Raw genomic sequence first — 21,086 nt, forward strand, 5'->3', positions numbered from 1 at the left:
AGAGAGAGAGAGAGAGAGAGAGAGAGAGAGAGAGAGAGAGAGAGAGGTCTCAGACTGTATTAAATGTGTAAAATAATCGACTGACAGAATGTCGTTCATCCAAAACGGACAGTGCAATAGTCAGTGCCTTACACCAAGTCAGAGAGAGAGAGAGAGAGAGAGAGAGAGAGAGAGAGAGAGAGGTCTCAGACTGTATTAAATGTGTAAAATAATAAACTGACAGAAAGTCGCTCAGAAACATCCCAAAGGGGACAGTGCAGTAGTCAGTGCCTTACACCAAGTCAGAGAGAGAGAGAGAGAGAGAGAGAGAGAGAGAGAGAGAGAGAGAGAGAGAGAGAGGCCTCAGACTGTATTAAATGTGTAAAATAATAAACGGACAGAGTGTCATTCAGAAACACCCAAAAGGGACAGTGCAATAGTCAGTGCCTTACACCAAGTCAGAGAGAGAGAGAGAGAGAGAGAGAGAGAGAGAGAGAGAGAGAGAGAGAGGTCATAGACTGTATTAAAAGTGTAAAATAGCAAACTGGCAGAAATTGTTTACAAATACCAAAAAGGAAAGGAGCAATGTTCAGTTCCTTGCACCAAGTCGCCTTTGCTTCTTAAGTTGCAGCTACAGAGAGAGAGAGAGAGAGAGAGAGAGAGAGAGAGAGAGAGAGAGAGAGAGAGGTTATAGACTGTATTAAATGTGTAAAACAATAAACTGACAGAAAATCATTCAAACACCAAAGGGAAAGAGCAACATTCAGTTTCTCACCAGGTAGAGAGAGAGAGAGAGAGAGAGAGAGAGAGAGAGAGAGAGAGAATCTTAGACTGTATTAAATGTGTAAAACAATAAACTGACAGAAAATCATTCAAACACCCAAAAGGGAAAGAGCAACATTCAGTTCCTCACACCAGGCAAGAGAGAGAGAGAGAGAGAGAGAGAGAGAGAGAGAGAGAGAGAGAGAGAGAGAGAAAGGCACCAATCTTTTTTAAGAAGGACAACCCCCTTCGCCCTAATGAACGCTTCTGCGAAAGGAAATGGATTCACCTTCAAGCCGTTTGGCAGGACGTCTGCTTTATCTCGCGGGATTAAGTACAAAGGTCGTTTGTCTTTCGCGAGGGATTATAATCCGGTGGTTCGGATGCAAATGAGGCTAAAATGCTAATGCCTGTAATCCGGCTGATCACAATAAATTCCCTTCGCGACCGACCGACCGAGCACCATGCAAGACGCTTGTTTCTTCCACGGATAATGGAGGGAAAGTTTTATTGGCTTTTCGTCACTTGCGTGCGTCGGACGCTGCTGGAAAGACGCATTATTTTGGTCTGAGGGGTGGGTTTATTTATTCATAGTGGTTCGTTTGACGGTGTTTTTGTTTTCTGTCATACAAATACATACTTTTTTTTGTGGGCATTTCCTCGGCTCCTCCTCACCCCCATGTATAAGTGGCAGGTTATTTCTCTCTCTCTCTCGCTTACTGTTAAATTAACAAAGATCTGTTCCTGCTAAATTAGTCAGGAAGTGTGGCAGTTCATTTCTCTCTCTCTCTCTCTCTCTCTCTCTCTCTCTCTTCTCAAGCTTACTGTTAACATAGATAACCAGATTAACTATCAGGAAGTGTGGCAGTTTCTCTCTCTCTCTTTCTCTCTCGTGCTTACTATTAACAAAGATAAATTCGAACGAAATTAAATTCCAGGAAATATGGCAAATTATAACTCTCTCTCTCTCTCTCTCTCTCTCTCTCTCTCTCTCTCTCTCTCTCTCTCTCTTGCCAGCTTACTGTTAACAAAAATCAAATTGAGACTAAATTAACAGGAGTGCTGGTTTAAGTGTGGCAGTTTATTCCACCTCTCTCTCTCTCTCTCTCTCTCTCTCTCTCTTGCTCTCTTAGCTTGTTAACAAAAATCAATTGAACTAAATTAACTTTCAGGAAGTGTGGCAGTTTATCTCTCTCTCTCTTTCTCTCTCATACTTACTATTAGCAAAGATCAATTCGAGCGAAATTAAATTCCGGGAAAGTGGCAATTTATAACTCTCTCTCTCTCTCTCTCTCTCTCTCTCTCTCTCTTGCCAGCTCTTGCCAGCTGACTGTTAACAAAGATCAATTCGAACTAAATTAACTTTCAGGAAGTGTGGCAGTTTATTTCTCTCTCTCTCTCTCTCTCTCTCTCTCTCTCTCTCTCTCTCTCTCTCTCTCTTTCTCATGCTTACTATTAGCAAAGATCAATTCGAACGGAATTGAATTCCAGGAAAAGTGGCAATTTATAACTCTCTCTCTCTATCTCTCTAACAAAGATCAATTCGAACTGAATTACCTTTCAGGAAGTACTTAATGGACCAGGTCTTTATCGCAAGCAGCCGTTTGATTAATCGTTGCACATTCTTCACCTTCACGGGAACTTGACAGTAGAGAGAGAGAGAGAGAGAGAGAGAGAGAGGGAGAGAGAGAGGAGAGAGAGACAGCTGTTGCTTCAAGAGAACTTCTTTTTTTGTTCAATGGTCTACTTTTTCACCTATATCCTCAAAGTCTCTTTCCTCTTCTGTCATCATTGTGTCTATTCATTTTTCATTTAATATTTACAGGTTTAGTATCTTTTTGGTGATTCTAACATTTCCCTTAAGTGAAATTGAGTCAAAATGCATGCACGAGGTATATAGTCAAATTTGTTATATAAATCAGTACGTAAAAACCATTAATTTCAAAAACCCTCAGATGCATGATGGTTAACGCAGCCGTGAAGTGCTCCCGTTATATCCTTTGATTATTGAATTGAATACAGAATTTAGGCCAAAGGCCAAGCACTAGAACCTGTGAGGTCATTCAGCGCTGAAACGGAAATTGACAGTAAAAGTTTTGAAAGGCGTAATAGGAGCAAAACCTCGCAGTTGCACTGTGAATCACTGTTAGGAGAGGGTGGAAAGTAAGATGAAAGAAAGAGAATATGAAAGGAGGTACAGTAAAAAGAACGAAAGGGGTTGCAGCTAAAGGGCCGAAGGCACGCTGCAAAGAACTTTAAGCAATGCCTGGAGTTTAAAGACATACTGAATGGGGTATTTAACTTATAAGATAATCATCTCAAGATAAAACATGTGTTCATGACCGCGCATTTGTCTACAACATTGCCCTAAAATAGAAGATTGCAGTATCTGCAAAAATACAAAACTGAGAAAAATCTTAGATACTGCAGTTTTCCCATGCCTTACTACTGATTTTGCAGATACTGCAAATGGGACCCCCTAAATACTAGTGGAAAGCATTGCAGAATCATTCAGAAACTGCAGTAATTTGTGTATTAGTGTTTCTCGAGCCCAATAGGTGGCATATCTCAGTTTCGAAAATTTTGCAGATGCTGCAGTTTTCCATTTTAGGGCAGAACAGACACAGTATGAGCTCAGTTTTTACATTCACAGTTTCATAAAAGCAGACTTACTTCTTTAGTCAGGTATGTGTGTGTATACGTGCATGAATTTGCGGATACATACCTACGCGTGTACATGTGTGTGTACAAGTGTTTAGCTACAGCTCAGATTGTTCTTTTTGATTATTCACGGATGAAAGAAAATAGACGATGCAAAATGAAAGTAGATACAACGTGCATTGGTTTGTAAGTGATAATGACCAAGAGTAAATATATAGATCGACATAAGAAGGACTATTAATATAAATAAATTGAAAAAGGAATAATTTCCCCAGTCGTCACTCCGACACTCTGAGAGAGAGAATCACTCACCATGTGCACTGAAAAACATTAAATTCTTTGTTCCCAAGAAGAATTTATTTCAGTTTTTTAGTTTTCTGTAAAAGATAAATGTTGTGCCGGCTTTGTCTGTCCGTCCGCATTTTATTGTCCTAACTTTTTTCTGTCCGCATTTTTTTCCTGTCCGCCCTTAGATCTTAAAAACTACTTTGGCTAGAGGGTTGCAAATTGGTATGTTGATCATCCACCCTCCAATCATCAAACATACCAAATTGCAGCCTTGTAGCCTCAGTAGTTTTTGTTTTATTTAAGGTTAAAGTTAGCCATAATTGTGCTTCTGGCAACTATATAGGATAGGCCACCACCGGGCCACGGTTAAAGTTTCATGGGCCGCGGCTCACACAGCATTATACCGAAACCACTTACGGATAGATCTATTTTCGGTGGCCTTGATTATACGCTGTAGGGGCTGTACAGAAAACTCGATTACGCCGAAGAAAGTTCTGCGCATTTTTTACTCGTTAAAGATTTGAAAAGCTTCACTTTCGTCTATGTATTCTGTTTATCTATCGGCTGTTTCATTAACACTAACCTCTGTTAAGGATAAACGGATCTATGTTAATACTGTCACCTTGAAGAGCACTATAACTGTTAAGACCAACTCAACATCGGTATTTGTATCAACACAAGCGTCCACTGCGAGTCAAAACATCACATCATTGACTCATTCTCCCTATCTATTCTTCTTGCTCTCTCCTTTCTCTTTGTCTTCTCGAGTTCTCGCTTATCTTTCTTACTTTATCCCGTCGAGGTTTAACTTTCTTAAATGGCTCACTTTCTCCATTAAGTTTTTAATTGCTTAAGACTTTCCTGTCAGCTTTCTCTCACTTTTTTTTTTATCTAATTTTTTACTATATATCAAATCTTCCTCTCCCTCCTCCTCCTTCTCCTTCTCCTTCTCTTGCCTACCTCTTTCTCCAATTTTACTTCCTATTTTTTCTCTCTCTTCTTCTCCTCCTCTTCCTCCTTCTTTTCCTTTTCCTACCTTCCTTCTCGTCCTTCTCTTCTCCCTTCTCCTAGATTTTCTTCCTTCCTCGATTCTCTTCTTTCTGTCTTATCACCTCTTAATATGAATTCACATCATGATCCACCCGTCCTCTTCTACCTCCTCCTCCTCCTCTTCTCCCCCACACCTTCCGCCTCTTCTCCCCTCCTCCTGAAATGAATTCCTTCCTTCCTTAATTCTCTTTTTCCCATTCTTTTATCTCTTAATTTAAATACATATCACGCCCGTGTTCTCTTCCTGTACTTTCTCCTTCTCGTCCTCTGTCTTACTTCTCCTCCTCATCTTCCTCCTCCTCCTCCTGAACTGACTTCCTTCCTTAATTCTCTTCTTCCCATCCTTTTACCTCTTAATTTAAATATATATCACGCCCGGTGTCCTCCTCCTGTACTTCCTCCTTCTCGTCCTCTGTCTTACTCCTCCTCCTCCACTTCCTCCTCTTCCTCCTCTTCCTCCTCCTCCTACTCCTCCTCCTCCTGAACTGACTTGCTTCCTTAATTCTCTTCTTCCCATCATTTTACCTCTTAATTTAAATACATACCACGCCCGTGTCCTCCTCTTGTACTTCCTCTTCTCGTCCTCTGTCTTACTCCTCCTCCTCCTCCTCCTCCTCTTCCTCTTCCTCCTCCCACCTCTTCCTCTTCCTCCTGTCACGGTCACTCTTCCCCCACCCCTCCTCCTGAATTTACTTCCTCCCTTAATTCTCTTCCTCCCATAATTTTACCTCTTAATTTAAATACATATCACGCCCATGTCCTCCTCCTGTACTCCCTCCTTCTCGTCCTCTGTCTTACTCCTCCTCCTCCTCCTCCTCCTCCTCCTCCTCCCACCTCTTTCTCTTCCTCCTGTCACGGTCACTCATCCTGTGAGATGAGGACGACTTCGGAGCCGTTGACACATCCTTTTGCATATCTCTCGAGCACTATGTTGGGGTCTACATATGCGACGTTTCGCCCCATAAGTTCTCCTGGCCTGGCTTGCGTCGACAGGGAGCCCCTCCCTCGCCCCCTCCCTCCTTCCTCCCGGAGGCCCCACCGCCGAGGGGTGGGGGCCTCCATAGCACCGCCCCTATTTAACTTAGGGCTGACGTCTATATATATTTCTACTCCAATAAAACTTCTTGGTTTAGATTCAGTGTCGAGACAGGGTCTTTGTTTATGTTACAGCCGTCTCTCCTCCGCTCTTTCTCTCCTCTTAATATATTTAAGTACCTCCCTTTGAGGAAAATTGAATTTGTTTTCGGGGAGGAGTTCGTGTCTTTCGGAATTCTCAGGTAAATATTTATCCGCGGAGGTATTTCTTTAATTGGCTGTTTAGTCAGCCTGGCTATCTATAAATCCATTGGTATATTCCATTTCCTCCTCTCTCTCTCTCTCTCTCTCTCTCTCTCTCTCTCTCTCTCTCTCTCTATATGTCTATGTCTTCTGCAGAATTTCATTTTGTTTGTTAAATAAAACAAGTAAAAAATGCGCCGAAGTTTCTTCGGCACAGTCGAGTTTTCTGTACAGCGTATAATGCTGTGTGAAACTTTCAGCCACGACCCATGAAACTCTTAGCTGTGACCCATGAAACTTAGCCACGGTCCGGTGGTGGCCTGTGCTGTTGGCACTTATATCGGTGCCAGAAGTGCGATTATCGCTAACTTTAACATTAAATAAAATGAAAACTACTGAGGAGGCTAGAGGGCTACAATTTGGTATGTTTGATGATTGGAAGGTGGATGATCAACATACCAATTTGCAGCCCTCCAGCGTCAGTAGTTTTTAAGATCTGAGGGTGGACAGAAAAAGTGCTGACAGTAAAAGTGCGGAGAGAATAAAGTGCGGACGGACAGACAAAGCCGGCATAATAGTTTTCTTTCGCAGAAAACTAAAAAAATAACTGCTCGTGCATCTGCACACCTGAAATCACGTGACCTCCACAAACAGAGTTATCTATTTCTCAGAGAATCAAGAAAAAGAAGACAAGTCAGTTTCATTAACAAAAACGACTGATCGTGTATCAGCATACCCAAAAACACGGGGCCCCTCACAAACAAAGATACACACACTTCTCGGTAAAATGAACACCCACAGGAAATAACATAACCGAAAGGATATAACTTGCCGAGAGCCATAACTCTCAGCAGACTGTTCTACTTATTCGCAAAGAGATACAGACATCATAAACACCTTTCTGTGTACACATAAATGTCGCGCGTCAACGCCATCTGCCTTTTAAATCAGCTCCGCTACTTCCGGGCACGGCTTCAGATATGTCACATCAGAACCTGGGGGAACTGACAGTTCTTTCACCTGGGGGGAAAAGAAGTGCGGAGTTCTGCGTGCTGTGCTGATCTGTATACTAAGAAGTGTCTGCGTCCAAAGGTGTGTGCTCTTGGATATTAATCTAATCTGATATATATATATATATATATATATATATATATATATATATATATATATATATTTATATATATATATGTATATATATATGTATATACATATGTTTATACATATAATATATATATATATATATATATATATATATATATATATATATATATATATATATATAATAATATGTATATAAACAGCATAAACACATCAGACAACATGATTGATTGATTGGCTTAACCGTAAATTATCTGGTGTCGCAGCGATAAATGTCATCGCCACCTAAAAATATACAAGGAAATTCAACTTGCTGATTTTTTAAACCGTCACACACACACACACACACACACACACACACACACACACACACACACACACACTCCATTATCATAAAATAACACTTTATAAAAGCTATAACATGGCAGCAAATGTAAAATTCACAAGTTAGAAAACAAATTAAAATCACAAAAGCTGTTAATAATGTATACAATTCCTTCAGTCGTCATCAGTATATCTGCATGGGACATATTCATTATAACTATTCATAAATTAATAGTTATAAATTTAAGGTTATTGCAGTATATGTATATTTCTCAAACCTCCTTTCAATTAAAGTTAAAATAACAAGTAAAAAGTGCGTCGAAGTGTCTTCGGCGCAATCAAGCTTTCTGTACAGAGTAAAATGCTGTATGAAACTCAGCCACAGCCCATGAAACTCTCAGCTGACGCCCATGAAACTTTCAGCCACGGTGGAGTGTGTTGTTGGCACTTATATCGGTGCCAGATGCACGAACATAGCTAACTTTAACCTTAAATAACATGAAAAGTACTGATGCTAGAGGGCTGCAATTCGGTATGATTGATGAATGGAGGGTGGATGATCAACATACCAATTTGCAGCCCTCTAGCGCCAGTAGTTTTTAAGATCTGAGGGCGGACAGAAAAAGTGCGGACGGACACACAAATAGCCATCTTTTACAGAAAACGGGAAAGGACAGATAACTGAGTAAAATATCAAACAAAAGTACATTCTCATGAATGGAAATATAACGTCGCATTTTTGTTCCTGGCTCAGTTCAAGGTGGACAGGACAAGAAACAGGTACACATCAGGGATTTTCCTATTTAGACATTTGGATAATCGAAATTAGTGTCTACAGTCTAGTTATAAATGGCCTGTTGAGTACTAATTAGATACTTTGTATATTATGAGTCAAGTTTTTTTAATAGGCGAATGAATTTCCCAGTCAGGTGTGGTTGGGCCTTTCTTGTTACGTATATCTGTAATTTTGATAGCGTTGATAAATGATTTGCGCTCATAAAATGTCCTGTCTGTAATTAGATAAGCAGTATTGGTTTTTAATATGAAGATGATATCTTTCACACTCTACATGTACGATCTGACCTTTCTTATTCAAGACAGTACTTACATATAATAAAGAGACTATTGGAAAAATAAAATCCGCAGTAGTGTGTATGTATATTGCTATATACAGGAAGCTTTCACCAACTTGATCAGTTGGTCCCTTCAGCCTGAAGAGGCCAACTGATCAAGTTGGCGAGAGCTTCCTGTATATAGCAATATGCATACATCAGCCTGAAGAGTCCAACTGATCAAGTTGGCGAGAACTTCCTGTATATAGCAACATACATACATCAGCCTGAAGAGTCCAACTGATCAAGTTGGCGAAAGCTCCTGTATATAACAGTATACATACATCAGGCTGCAGAGGCCAACTGATCAAGTTGGCGAAAGCTTCCTTTTATACAGCAGTATACATACATCAGGCTGAAGAGGCCAACTGATCAAGTTGGCGAAAGCTCCTGTACATAACAGTATACATACATCAGGCTGAAGAAGCCAACTGATCAAGTTGGCGAGAGCTTCCTGTATATAGCAATATACATACATCAGGCTGCAGAGGCCAACTGATCAAGTTGGCGGAAGCTTCTTGTATACAGCAGTATACATACATACTACTGCGGACTTTATTTTTCCACTTAAGATCACGAAAAAGTGATGATATCAAATAAGACTATTAATAAAAAAAATCGTCCGGTCACCACATTAAATGTGAGAGCATTTTAATCTAAAACTGACCATTCTTTCCAGATTTCACAGAGCATTAAAGAGCTGCAACCCCTCCTTCAACAAGACCATTCCCATGAATTAAGGGCTAAAACCAAGGGTTTGGCCCTCCTAAAATAACCCTTAATCCCTTATGGTTGGATACCATTGTCCTCTTCCCCCCATTGTAATGGAGTGATAACTGGGGTCCTGATGGGAAGCCCTTTGGAGACTTCAAAGGCGCCCTTGAAATATTGGGATGTGGCACGCCATGCCCCTGGAAGGATGACGGGTGAGGTAACCTCACGCCACGTGAATAGATTCTATATAAAGTTATTGGTGAATAGACTCTATAAAATTATAGGACGAGACAAGTGGATGGAGGTTAGGTCTTTGTGTGTGAGTTGGGGGACTTTTTTATTTTCTTATTCAGTCTGTTTATTTCTTAACTTGGCTGTTCTTGGAAGGCTCAGTTTTCGTTTGATGAAAGATTATATTGTAAGGTTTTATGAAAAAATGTAGTATATTTTATGAAAGAATGTTAACCAGAGCGGTGTGGCAATATCAAATAAAAAACGAATTTCTTCCCATTATATTTTATATATATAAATATATATATATATAAATATATATATATATATATAAATATATATATATATATATATAAATATATATATAAATAATATATATATATATATATATATATATATATATATATATATATATATATATATCAGAAATAATCATACACAATCACGTGTGGAACAGAAATAAATTTCTGATTCACATCAGGATTGAACTGAAATTGAAAGGCAAGGGCGCTACCCACTAGGCCATACAGAGTCACAAAGGATTTGGAACCTTGTGTGCAGTGGTACTCAAGTTCCAACTTCTTTTATGACTTGTGCTGGCCTAGTGGACAAGCGCCCTTGCCTTTCAATTGAAAGACCTGGGTTCGATCCTAATTAATGAGTCCAGAAATATAGTTATATATATATATATATATATATATATATATATATATATATATATATATATATATATATATATATAATGTGTGTGTGTGTGTGTGTGTGTATATATATATATATTTTATATACAGTATATGTGTATGTATGTATGTATGTATGTATGTACTGTATGTATGTGTGTGTGTACACCAACACGCAAAGGGGCATTCGCCCTTGCAATTACAAATACGCTAAGCCATGCGAACCAGCGATCTCTCGGACGATAACGTATCTAATGACGCATGCGCAACACGTATCTCGCCCGACACGACATCTGGTGAGCGACTGGACAGACGTTTACTTCATCATGGCGCCGATCGACATTCGTTAACGTTTTGTGCAGCAATTAACACCAGAGAAGGAAGCGTTCTTTCTGGTAATTAATGCCCAAAAGGAGTAATTACAGTGTTGGAGGTTTGGGCTGTCGGGTGGGCGGTTGATCACGTGACTTCCTCGGTCGTAGGGAGTTAGAAAGTTTGGAATCGATCTTCGATCTTGCTGAACTTCGTGTGTCAATAGAGCTAAGCTGAAAGGCTGTAATTGTGGCGTTTAGGATTCAGGAATAAAACTGTAAAATTTCGTGCGAATTAATTGATCATTGTTTTCTTTTGCTAGTCTTATACGTATGACTTGTCGAGGCTTCTGTAGAGAGTCATAGCTTTAGAGGTATTTTACCTTCCAGTACATGTGAATAACGAACATTATTTTCAAGCGTTTACTGATCCTATGTAAGCAGACCTTTGAAAAAAAAATCATATTTGTTTAACTATTAGATTCTACCTTTTGACCTTTCAATAAGTTTAGTCAAATTCTTATTACCTTCACCATGAAATACAGGAACATATCAAACTTAACTACCGCATATTTCTACCCTTAAGCTTAAGGAAATGATCCTGTACTCTTCCTCCCCACCCCCTCCCTCATTCCTGCACCCCCTCAGACCCCGACCCCCCCCCTGGCATTGCAATGGTAACTAACTTGTCTCACAGGGTGACCAGTTTTCGAACCAGAAAAATTATGACTAATTTGAGCGAAGCTCCAAATTTTCTATTTGGTTGTCAGTTGACTGTTATGGGGTGCAGCTGAGGTGCAGGAGAGAGAGAGAGAGAGAGAGAGAGAGAGAAGAAGAAGAAGAAGAAGAAGAAGAAGAGGGAAAATACAGCAGAAGTGGTTGTTCAGTACTTCAAAACTGGAGGACCTCGACAAGGTAATCCTCACCTCATAGGTAAAACAATTCACGAGATATTTCTCTCTCTCTCTCTCTCTCTCTCTCTTGCCTGCGTGCTTCCAGTGAAAAATCATTCCCACGAGACTCAATTTTACTGAGGGCAGCGCAACTTGATAAAGCTCGCTATTAATTATTTGTAAAAGATGGATGGCGCGCTTTTGGAACTTTGTCATTCTGAAAGTCGTCCTTTGTTGCTCTTTGTGCTTTGGTGGGTTCGTGTCAGGCAATTAGGTAGCGAGAGAGAGAGAGAGAGAGAGAGAGAGAGAGAGAGAGAGAGAGATTGCAACAAAAAAAACTCAACACTTTCAATCGTAAAGCCAGTCAAATAAAAGTAACCTGAGGACATTTTTTATGCAATGAATAGAAATTCTTGGAAATTAGCTAGATATGCGTGTGTGTGTGTGTGTGTGTGTGTGTATGTGCATGTGTGTGTATGTGAATATGTGTGTAAGTGTGTGTATGCGTGTGTGTGTGTGCTTAAAAAACAGTCAAATAATATGAACCTGAGGACATTTTTCATGCAATGAATAAAAAATCTTGAAAATTAGCTAGATATGCGCGCGTGTGTGTTTGTGTCTGTGTATGTGTGTGTGTGTGTCCGTGAACCCGTGACCGTTTATGACTGCACATGCGCATGCGCATACATGCACACAGCTCAATACAATACTCTCACCTTGTCCAAGCACCCTTTGCGTGACCGCAGCGGCAAATATCCACGTCTTCATATCTTAGCATAATGTCAGTCTTCATTAGCTGTGACTCACGAGCGAAGTCGTCTATTTTCTGAAATATATACGAAGCTAATATATTTATATATAAACATATTCGTCCCCGAGTCCATTAGCATGAATAAATAACAATCCCCCCCACACCCCCCCAGCTCACAAGTTCTCCTTACGCCCCGGGGCTACTAATGTATCAGTTTCTGACGAAGTAGGAACCATTATTTAAGCAAGTGGTATATCACTTTTGAAATATGGCCCCCGCGGGTATTTGGGGGAGGGAAGGTTGAAAACAAAAGTAAAAACCGTAATTTATGAAACGGTTCCGTCGCTCGACACTTTATTGCCCCCCCTCCCCTTCCCCCTCCCCTTCCACCAGCACCCCCTTGTCGTTACGGCTGACAATCCATTAGTTTCTGGGGGGGAAGGGGGGGCGTTTATTGCCCTTAGGGGAGCTGATTTATTGATGGTGTCTATATCACGCGCTGTCGTGTGTGAATAACGAATTGCGTGATTTAAGCACCGTGTTTGTGATCTGAAAAGGACGTCGTCGTGGCCGTGGTCGTCTGAAGTGCGGTGTTTGATTGTCGTCATGTCATGTCGTCATGTCGTCCGGTGTCGCGTTTCTAAAAAAAAAAAAAAATGGAAAAGAGAGGAAAATGAAAAAGAGGAAAATTGCTTGGAAATTCTTTCCTGTGTTAATTCAATAGATGGATAGTTGTTTTGGCTTTCTAGGTATTGTTTTTTTGGGTTGAGTGGGATTTAAAAGCGTTTTGCAGGTATGGTGATTAATGTTTTTGACGGGTATTTGTAAAAACTCTAGAGAAGAGAAATTTATATATATATATATATATTATATATATATATATATATGTATATATATATATATATATATATATATATATATATATATATATATATATATGTATGTATGTATGTATGTATGTATATACATATTATATATATACATACATATATATATATATATATATATATATATATATATATATATATATATATATATATATATATATATACGATGTATACATGAAGTTTGCAATATGTTTACGTAAAGAAAAAATTGCTGGAGAATTTAACGGCAGATTGGATAAAGTCTCTTCCTGAATTTTACTGATTTACATTATCATAAACCGCAAACGTTAAAACACAAACAAAGAAAATCATAAATTCTTGGGGTCGAAACAAAGGAAGAATGTAGGTCAACGCTTGTCTCCGTTTTCTCGTCCCGAGAATTGATTCATATATAAAGTAAGCTAGCAACTGCAGTTGCAAAATTCAAGCATAAACCTTCATTTATTTTCCGGTCTGATTCAACATAGATTGCTTCTCTGCTCAAGAATGTGACAAAGGGAGTGCCTGTGGTTTGTTATAAACGCACGAATTAAAATAAACGGAAACAAAACTATATTTATTACCTAAGGAAGTGAATAATTTTCATTAACTAATTTTCAGAGTAAAAGCAAAATGATTCTAATCATGTAAATAATGGGGTGAATCAGTGTATCTCTTCTCCTTCTTCATTTTTTACAGAATTAGTTCTCGCCCTTCAATATATCAAGCATTCTCAGTGGTTATTCTTATGTAAATATTTTTTTTATTGCGAACATGAAATCGTTACTTATTCCCTTCTTATATTTGAGAAGGTAAGGGAAGATTTTAACGAAATCATATTTATCAATTGATATTTTAATACAATTCAAAGTGTGTATTTTTTAAATAAAATGGTAAACATTGTGATTTTTTTAGGATGTAATACAATAAAATACCTGTGAAAAATAAAAAAAAATCATTATCAAATTTTCTGAGAATTCAAGCATATTTTAATTCTAGTAATACAAACAAATAATTACTTATCACATTATAAATAAAATGGTAAACACTGTGTTTGTTTTAGGATGTAATACAACAAAATACCTATAAAAAAAAAAAATCATTATCAAATTTTCTGAGAATTAAAGTATATTTTAATTCTAGTAATACAAACCAATGGATAACCGTTTGCTACGTAGCAGATATATTCAAATGCTTCTAAATGCAAGTCTTTTAGGTAAGACTTATCAACATGATTTACTGCTTTACTTAATGTTTGTTTAATGACATATTTGTTTTAATAATACTGATGCCTTGATTCTTAATTGTGAACAGTAAAAGAGAAAAATAATACAAAACCTATCATTCAGAAGTTAAAAAAAACATAAAAATAAAAAAAAATATTTGTGCGTTTTTCAATAATTATAATGAAAGACAAATAATGAACAGTAAATGATAAACAGCCGTTAGGGAAAAATATGTCAAGCAATAACTAATTTTGATAGGTTCTTCATTAATATTAATAAAAAGGAAATTGATGGAAAAATTACATTAAAACAGTGGAATGATTTTTTTGTTTATAGAAAATAAAGAAGCAAATGGGCAAAGAAATGTTAATAAAAAAAGCTTGAAGGAATTCAAAAGACGGCTAAATCTTGGAGTATTGTTCACTAATAACAAAGGAAGAGGAATGTGTCAAAGTCGTAAATATTTCCAGCAAAGAAGCGGAGAAGGAGGAGGAGGAGGAGGAGAAGAAGAGGGAGGAGGAGCAGGAGGAGGAGGAGGGGAAGAGAAAGAGGGAGGGGAGGAGAAGGAGTATGAGGAATAGAAGGAAGAGGAGGAGGAGGAAGAGGAGAAGGAGGGGAGGAAGAGGGGAGGAGTGAAGAAGAAGGGGAGGAGGAGGAGGAGGAGGAAGATGAAGGGGAGGAGGAGGAAGAAGGGAGAGAGTATAAAGGAGGTAAGAAGGGAGGAAAGAGGAGGAGGAGGGGGAAGGGGAAGAGGGGAAGGAGGAGGAAGGGGAGGAGGGGAAGGAACAGGAGTATGAGGTATAGGAGCGGGAGGAAGAGGACGGGGAGCAGGAGGAGGGTGAGTATAAGAAAGACCCTCCTCCCACGTCCGTACTTCGGCGGGAGAAAAGCGAAGGCATAAATAATTCTCAAGGGCTCGCTTATTGTCCCTGAAATATGAGAGAGAGAGAGGGCGAAGAATACGAGTGTTTTTATTGCTCTTTCGTATTAATAAAACAGGGCAGTATATCACGGCGGATCACACACGGAAGTGCCTGAACATATTCGCCCGTTCCTTCGCAACACAAAAAGTGAGGGATGGCTCCCATAAATAGTCCACTGGATAACGTTGTTAGCGACCAGAGATATTAGTGGTTTCATATTTTCGTTACGGGCGAGGTGCTCCTCCTTGGTGGTGCTTGCTTGCTTGCGCGCATAGGTGAGTGCGTGCGTGCGTGCTTGTAAGTTCGTATTTTTGTACCATGCGTCTCCTCTTTTCGGAATTTTTTTTTTTAATATTGTGTCTGCTCTTTTCTGAAAGTTTTGTATCTTGTGCCTCCTCTTTTCGGAAAATTTTCTTTTTTATTTTGTTTCTCCTCCTTCCTGAAAATTTTGTATTTTGTGTCTCTCCCTTTCTGAAATTGTTGTGTCTTGTGTCTCCTTTTCTCTGTGTCTCCTCTTTTCTGGAAATTTCCTATCTTGTTTCCTCTTTTCTGAAAATTTTCTATCTTGTTTCCTCTTTTCTGAAAATTTTCTATCGTGTTTCCTCTTTTCTGAAAATTTTCTATCTTGTTTCCTCTTTTCTGAAAATTTTCTATCTTGTTTCCTCTTTTCTGAAAATTTTCCATCTTGTTTCCTCTTTTCTGAAAAATTTTTTACCTTGTGCCTCCTCTTTTCGAAACATTTTTTATCTTGTGTCTCTTCTTTTCTGAAAATTTTTTTATCTGTGTCTCTTCTTTCTTAAAAATTTTGCACCTCGTGCCTCCTCTTTTCTTAAAATTTTTCGAGTTTTTTCTAAAAAAAATGTGTATCTTGTATCTCCTCTTTTCTGAAAAATTTGTGCCTTGCGTCTCCATTTTAAAAAAATTTTTTTTTTTCTATAAAAAATTGTACATTGTATCTCCCCTTTTCGGAAAATTTTGTACCTTGTGTCACCTCTCTTCTGAAAAAAAAAATGGTTTTCTGAAAAACATATTGTATATTGTATCTCCTGTTTTCGGAAAGTTTTGTAACTTGTGTCTTATATTTTCTGAAAATACCGAGGTGAATCTCCTCTTTTCGGAAAACTTTGCACTGTGTGTCTTCGACTGTATTCTCTGAAAATTTTACCGAGGTGATTTACAAGAATACATGACTACCAGAAGCAGTAACTTGCAAATATTTATGACAGTAACTGAGCCCTAGTCAATATGAATCTACATCTTATTTAAAAGAGTTATCGATAGAACCATCCATAACAGAGAAATGACGTCACCACTGTGATAACTTTAAATATTTACGAACTCCAATAACTATGCGGAGTTCGCATGTATCCCCGTCACTCTGTGCTACAATGAGATACAATGAAGTAATCGCAAAATAATCGTAGGAGCAACTCTTGATATCAACATTATCTTGATCATGCGTGTTCGACTGACTAAGTTAGCTATCTTATTGACCCTGTTGGTTATCTTAAAGCAACTCTCATCGCAGCTATGACCGAGAGATGCAGAAGAAAATGAGACGTCATAAACACGTCTCCAAAGTATTTATTTGCTCATTAGTAATTTTTATGGGACGTAAATGATACCTGTGCGTACATTAATGAACACTACTGGATATAATTAATTCTGTCCGGAGCGCCTCACCGTTGTTTGCAGTTGTCCATTTGTCATTTTTATTGGTATTTTTCTTTCTCGTAATAACGTCAAGCTTGAGTGAGTTCTGTTCTTATATGTAATTTTTAAACCACATTCCTGAGGTCTTTGTTATTGCGTTATAGTGATTTAAGTGTAATATGATTTCAGATGTGGAAAACAGATTTAGAATCTAACTTTATTTTAATCAAATCACTTCGACTTATTTTAAGACACCAGTATGTTAAAGATACTAAATTCAGTATCTTAATGATATTGAATTTAGTTTTTTTTATTTTATATCTAAGTTAAGTATATCTTTGTTTAACCAGACCACTGAGCTCTCCTAGGGCTGGCCCGAAGGATTAGATTTATTTTACGTGGCTAAGAACCAACTGGTTACCTAGCAACGGGACCTACAGCGTATTGTTTAATCCGAACCGCATTATGACGAGAAACGAATTTCTATCACCAGAAATAAATTCCTCTAATACTTCACTGGCTGCTCGGAGAGTCTAACGCTGGGCGAACAGCGTGCTAGCCAAAAGCTCTACCCACCCCGCCAATGAAGAACTTATTTTATATCTATAACAGTAATATACATTTCTGTGCCTTAATTTCGTTTCTCTAACATCTTGTTTGGCGAGCATTGGCTTCTGTTTTATATAACATTTCCTGTTTGCCTGTAATAATATATATCCTTTTCTGAAACAATACAATGCCTTTGTTGTATAAACACCCTTACGAATATATTTACTTTAGCTTCCCATGCAGATAATATTTCTTTTATTTAACTTACTGATACTTTTTCTCTTGTCCTTTTTTTTTTACATTAATTTTTATTCCCTTCAAGTTATCATACCGCTGGACCTAGTTTTTTAGTTTTCAGTAAAAGACAACTGCTGAGGTTAGAAGGCTGCAAATTGGTATGTTGACCATCCATCCTCCAATCATCAAACTTACCAAATTACAGCCCTCTAGCCTCAGTAGTTTTTATTTTATTTAAGGTTAAAGTTAGCCATAATCATGCTTCTGGCAACGATATAGGATGGGCACCACCGGGCCTCGGTTAAAGTTTCATGGACCGCGGCTCATACAGCATTATACCGAGACCACCTGAAGATAGATCTATTTTCTGTGGGTTTGATTCACTGTACAGAAAACTCGATTGCTTCGGCGCATTTTTTACTTTTTTTTTTGTTTTTTTTTTTTGTTTTAACCATCAATTGTTCGAATGTCTGCTCTATAGTTCGGTAGCCCTATTGACCTTTGGTTCCCTTACATATTTTGTGCAGTTTTGATATTCTTTAATGCCAAAGTAAAACCAACATTATATTTTCCTTAGTCTCCATCTCTACCCAGTTCCCATTTTCGTTATCAATATGAAACCAACTAATATTCCAATCTATTATTCCACTAGTTAGTATCTAAGATTATCACTCCATAACTTCAAAACTTTCTTTTATCTAGATTCTTTAGTGTTCTCCCTAATTACTGCTTCTCTGCGCGTTTATTTTAGTATATATTTCTAGAAAATCCTTTTTCCATTCTCTTTCAGTGTATTTCTACAAGATTCTTATTCCATTTTCTTTCTCCTCTCTTCGTGAGCATTTTCCCTTCATTTACGACTCGCTTCCTCTCTCCAATCAGCACATTTCACCTGGTTTAGGTCTCATTCCTATTCTCCACACTTTTCCTACGTTAGTTTTTATTCAGTTTTCCCTTTTCGCGCCCTCCAAATTTATCCCCGCTTCCCCGCTGTCCTCCGCTCCGGCTTTCTGTTAATGCTGTTGTTGGTTTCCAAAGGTTATCCTAATGCTCTGCTTTTGGTTAATTACTTGGCGTGCGCACAAATCCGATCTGGATAATCAACGTGTCTGCTCTAAAAAAAAAAAAAAAAAAAAACTGTTTCATAATCTCTTAAAAAACTTATCTATCTTTCTAGAGAATCTATTTTTCCTTTTAGTTTTCTGAAAAGAAGACTATTGTGCTGGCTTTGTCTGTCCGTCGACACCACTTTTTTCTGTCCGCACTTTTTTTATCCTCACTTTTTTCTGTCCGCACTTTTTCTGTCAGCCCTCAGATCTTGAAAATTACTGAGGCTAGAGGTCTGCAAATTGGTATGTTGATCATCCACCCTCCAACCATCAAACATACCAAACTGCAGCCCTTTAGCCTCACTAATTTTTATTTTATCTAAGGTTAAAATTACCCATAATCGTGCGTCTGGCAACGATATAGGCTAGCCACCACCGAGCCGTGGTTAAAGTTTCATGGGCCGCGGCTCATACAGCATTATACCGAGACCACCGAAAGATAGATCTGTTTTTGGTGGCCTTGATTCAAATAAGCCGTAGCGGCCGTACAGAAAACTAAATTGCGCCGAAGAAACTTCTCCGCATTTTTTACTTGGTTTAGATACCAGACAAGCACATTCTGTTACAGTCTTTGGACTGTTCGTTCCACGTTTCCAATTTTCTCTCTTCTTTTTTTTATTTGTTTTTATTCTGGCCTTCATTTCCCTTCCCTGAAAGAGAGCAGGCAAGTTATTTTCCCCCTTCTTTACATCTCAGTTCCCCTTTAGCATTTTCTTTCCTTTGTTGTTATTTCCTTGTCTCTGTCTCTCCTCTCTTCCTCCTCCTTCTATACTTTTATTCGTTCTCGGTTTTCTTCGGCTGAGATACACAGGTCGTATCGCTTTCTCTATATTGGGAGAAAAGTCTCTCTCTTCTCCTCCTCCTCCTCCTCTTCTTATTTTTCTTCTTCTTCTCGTTTTGCTTCTTTCCCTTTCTTGCTGTTCATCTTCTTTTTCTTCTTCTTCTTCTTCTCGACTCTGCTTCTTTTCCTCTTCCTGTTCGTCTCCTTCTTCTTCTTCTTTCCTCCTCCTCCTCCTCCTCCTCCTCCTCCTCCTCCCTCCTTCCATAAGCTGCTTCCCAACTCGAGCCAACCACTTGAGCGTCATCATGAATCTGTTCAATCGCCAGTATACTGTATTTAGTTTCACATAAAGTCTCATTATTTTTGGTATTTTGTGTTTGCGAGGTTAGTTATTGTGTTCTTAGGGCGCTCATTAGTGGCTTTTACCACTGATGGACGACAGCACTCCGGGGTTCCCTATTGCAGAGGCTTCATGTTTAGTGCTAATATTTACGCTTGGATTTGGTCTTCTAGCTTCTTCTTCTTCTTCTTTTTTTTCGTCCTAGTTGCCCCTCCCCCCTGCCTCCACCTCCTTCTCTTCCTTCCCCTCTTCCTCCTCCTACTCCTCCTCCTCCTCCTCCTACTCCTCCTTCTCCTCCTCCTCCTCCCAAAAACATCAACTACCTCTCCTTTTTTAGAGGATGGGTGGAGTGAGTTGGAAGGTGTATGGCAGGAAGGGTGGGGTGTTTGAGATATATAGTGAAGCAGGGTGGGGGGCTAGGTCCTAAATAGGATGGGGAGGGGGTGGGGAAGGGAGAGGCATTTTCTTTCTTTTATAGGCTATTATTTTCATTTAATAGAAATTATTTATGGGTTCTTTCCCCGAATGGTGTTTTATCTTAATGGAACCTCTTGCAGTCTGTTGGTTTATCGTTTCGTTTGTGTTATTCCTGAGAGAGGAAGATTTAGATTTTGACTTAATCAGAGTAAGAAGTCTCTCTCTCTCTCTCTCTCTCTCTCTCTCTCTCTCTCTCTCTCTCTCTCTCTCTCTCTCCAAAGCGTCTTATCGAAAAGCAAATCGATATGAATGAACAAATACATATAAGACAAAAATGTATAAAAACATTTCGCTTCTCTCTCTCTCTCTCTCTCTCTCTCTCTCTCTCTCTCTCTCTCTCTCTCTCTCTCTCAGCGCGTCTTATCGAAAAGCAAATCGATATGCATGAACAAATACATATAAAAAGATAAAAATGTATAAAAAACATTTCTCTCTCTCTCTCTCTCTCTCTCTCTCTCTCTCTCTCTCTCTCTCTCTCTCTCTCTCTCTCTCTCTCTCTCTCTCTCTCTCGCAGCGTCTTATCGAAAAGCAAATCGATATGCATGAACAAATACATATAAAAAGATAAAAATGTATAAAAAACATTTCTCTCTCTCTCTCTCTCTCTCTCTCTCTCTCTCTCTCTCTCTCTCTCTCTCTCTCTCTCTCTCGCAGCGTCTTATCGAAAAGCAAATCGATATGCATGAACAAATACATATAAAAAAGATAAAAATGTATAAAAACATCTCTCTCTCTCTCTCTCTCTCTCTCTCTCTCTCTCTCTCTCTCTCTCTCAGCGTCTTGTCTAAAAACA

The sequence above is a fragment of the Macrobrachium rosenbergii genome, chromosome 21 (genome assembly GCF_040412425.1).
Source record: "Macrobrachium rosenbergii isolate ZJJX-2024 chromosome 21, ASM4041242v1, whole genome shotgun sequence".
Lineage (NCBI taxonomy): Eukaryota > Metazoa > Arthropoda > Malacostraca > Decapoda > Palaemonidae > Macrobrachium > Macrobrachium rosenbergii.